Genomic DNA, 3,856 nt, shown 5'->3' on the forward strand with positions numbered 1-3,856 from the left:
ATTTCCATCCACGTCAGTCTTCTTCTTGAAGATCCATTTGCACCCGACCGTCTTACGACCTGGTACATTGTCAACCAAATTCCAAACTTGGTTGTCATACATGGACTGAATCTCGCTGTCCATAGCCTCCTTCCATTTCGTAGACTCTGGGCCTGCCATGGCTTCCTTATAGCTGTTAGGTTCGTCCATATTCACTAGTGTACTATCACTAATGAACGTATCCCCTTCCATAGTAATATGAAAACCATAAAACTAGGGTGGAACACTAACTATTTCGGAACGTCTAAGAGGTAAGGACTTGTCAATCGGATCAACCGGAGTTTCCTCCTCGGGTTGAGCGCCAGTGTTAGAGGTTCCTTCATCGCTCGACTCTTGAAGCTCTTAAAGATCGATTTACCTCCCACTGTCTCCTTGGCTTATGAGTTCTCGCTCTCGGAAAACCCCTCTCCTCGCAACGAAAACAACATTGTCACTCGGTCTGTAGAAGATATATCCAAAGGATTTCTGTGGGTAGCCGATGAAAATACATCGCTCACTACGAGGTTTGAGCTTGTCATGAGTTTCTCGTCTTACGAAAACCTCGCAACCCCAAACCGTGATATGTGCCAACGAGGGAGCCTTCCCTGTCCACATTTTGTAAGGTGTTTTGGCAACCTTCTTCGTAGGTACTAAGTTAAGGATATGGGCGGCAATCTCTAAGGCATACCCCTAGAATGAGATAGGTAGTGAAGCACGACTCATCATGGAACGAACCATGTCTAGCAAGGTTCGATTACGCCTCTCGGCTACACCATTCAATTGTGGTGTCCTAGGTGGCGTCAATTGCGAAACTATTCCACATTCCTTGCGGTAGTCGTGGAATTCAAGACTTAGGTACTCTCCACCTCGATCTGATCGAAGCATCTTGATTTTCCTGCCCAACTGATTCTCCACTTCTTTTTTGAACTCTTTGAACTTTTCAAATGTTTCTGACTTGTGCTTGATTAAGTAGATATACCCATATCTGCTATAATCGTCTGTGAAAGTCACATAGAAGCGATTCGCATCCCTTGTGATGGATCTAAATGGTCCACATACATCTATATGTATGAGATCCAATAAACCCTCACCCCTCGCACAAGTGCCAATGAAGGGTGACTTGGTCATCTTTCCAAGTAAACAAGACTCGCACACGTCATCGTCCCTAAGGTCGAATGACTCCAACACTCCATCCTTTTGGAGTTGGGCTATGAGTTTCTTGTTGACATGTCCAAGACGACAATGCCACAAGCATGCTTTATCCATACTATTGGAAGAATCCACACACAACACATCATTTCCTAAGTTATCTACAACCATCACAGTTTCATATATTCCATTACAAGGCAATGCTTCAAAATATAAAACATTATTAAAATAAGCATAAATAGAACCCTTTTCATTATCAAATGAATATCTAAAACCTTTTCTATATAAACCATGAAATGAAATGATGTTTCTAGCCATATCTGGCAAACAACAACAATTATTCAAATTTAAATCTAAACCATTACTAAGCACTAAGGAATAAACTCCAATCTTGGTCACAGGCGACGATCTTCTATTTCCCATGATCAGATTCATCCTTCCATGCTCGACATCCCTATTTCTTTTTAGTCCCTGCAAATCAGAACATATATGAAAACCACATCCTGTATCAAGAACCCAAGAAGTAGCATGTGATAAACTATTAGATTTAATTGTGTAAATACCTGCGAAAGATGGATTGATCTTTCCATCCTTGATGGCCTGCAGATATTCTGGGCAGCTTCTCTTCCAATGCCCTATCTTGTGGCAGTGGTGGCACTCTGCCTCCTTGGGGTTTGAGTTGGGTTTAGCAGAACCAACTTTGGTTCCACTAGAAGAGGTGTCATCATGGGACTTTCCCTTGTGGTGGCCCCTTGAAGAGGCCTTCCTCTTCTTTCCCTTCCCTTGCCCTATTGCCAAGACAGGGGCAGCAGCAGGAGTTGGAGTTGATGCAACAGATTTATCCTTGAGGTTGCTCTCAGCAGTCCTCAACAAGCCCTGAAGCTTACTCAAGAAGACCTCTTCCTTATTCATGTGGTAGGTCATGCGGAACTGGCTATAGCAGGAAGGCGATGAGTGAAGGATGATGTCAATAGCCAGCTCTTCATCGAAGTTCATATTCAACTTCAGCAGGCGATCAACATATCTCTTCATCTTTTGCAGATGAGTGGTAAGGGACTCTCCATTACCCATTTTGGTAGTGATCATCGAAGTGATGATCCCGTACCTCTCTTGCCTAGCGTTCTGGTGGTAGCGTTCCAGCAGATCCTGATGCATCTCGTAGGGGTACTTGTCCTCATAGGACTTCTGGAGTTCAACAGTCATAGTCACTAGCATGATGCAATGGACTTTCATGGCATCACGCTCGTGGGCCTCATAGGCCGCGATCTCTTCGGCGGTAGCAGTGCCGATGTCAATCTCCTTTAGCTTCTCATCGAGGACATACTCTTTGTCCTCGTAGCGAGTGACCATGCGAATGTTGCGGATCCAATTACTGAAATTGGTCCCATCAAAGATCACTTTCCCACACAAATTCATGAGTGAGAATGAACCAGAGGAGTTTGACCCAGAAGCATTGTCGTTTGCGTTCGACATCTGAAAAGGAAAAAGAACAAAGTTGATTAGATCCGATCGAGGTGGTGAGTATCTTAGTACAGAGTTCCTTGACTATCTTAAGGAATGTGGGATTATCTCACAATTGACACCTCCCAGGACACCGCAGTTGAATGGTGTGGCTGAGAGGCGCAATCGAACCTTGTTGGATATGGTTCGTTCCATGATGAGTCGAGCTTCTCTACCAATCTCATTATGGGGGTATGCCTTAGAGACTGCCGCCCATATCCTTAATCTAGTCCTTACAAAGAAGGTTGCCAAAACACCTCATGAGACGTGGACCGGAAAAGTTCCCAATCTGGACCACATCAAGATTTGGGGTTGCGAGGATTTTGTGAGGCGTGAGTCTCACGATAATCTCGAACCTCGAAGTGAGAGGTGTATTTTCATTGGCTACCCACAGAGATCCTTTGGTTACCTCTTCTACAGACCCAGTGATAATGTGGTCTTTGTAGCAAGGAGAGGAGTCTTTCGAGAGAGAGAATTTATAAGCCAAGGAAACAGTGGGAGGCAAATTGACCTTGAAGAAATTCAAGAGTCAAGTGGTGAAGGAACCTTAAACCCTAGCAATCAACCTGAGGAGGAAACTCCTGTTGATCCGACAGAAGAGTCTGTACCTCTGAGGCATTCCACGAGAGTTAGGAATGCACCTGAGCATTACTATGGTTTCCATATTACTGCGGAAGGTGATACACTTATCAGTGATAGCACACTGGTGAGTCTGGATGAACCTAACAGCTACACGGAAGCCATGGCAGGCCCTGAGGCTGCTAAATGGAAAGAGGCTATGGACAGCGAGATACAATCCATGTATGACAATCAAGTTTGGAACTTGGTTGACAATGTACCAGGTCGTAAGACAGTTGGGTGCAAATGGATCTTCAAGAAGAAGACCGACATGGATGGTAATGTACACACTTATAAGGCGCGACTGGTTGCAAAGGGATTTTCTAAAACTCCGGGAGTTGATTATGATGAGACCTTTTCACCAGTAGCCAAGATTAAGTCTATTAGGGTTATGCTAGCCATTGTTGCATTTCATGACTATGAAATATGGAAAATGGATGTCAAAACCGCTTTCCTTAATGGAAAGTTGGCTGAGGATGTTTACATGAGTCAGCTAGAGGGTTTTGTCAGTGCAGAGTACCCTAATAGAGTGTGTAAGCTTGAGAAATCCATCTATGGATTGAAACAAGCA

Source organism: Lactuca virosa, chromosome 6 (assembly GCF_052849685.1).
Source record: "Lactuca virosa cultivar CGN04683 chromosome 6, Lactuca_virosa_CGN04683_v6, whole genome shotgun sequence".
NCBI classification, from domain to species: Eukaryota; Viridiplantae; Streptophyta; class Magnoliopsida; order Asterales; family Asteraceae; genus Lactuca; species Lactuca virosa.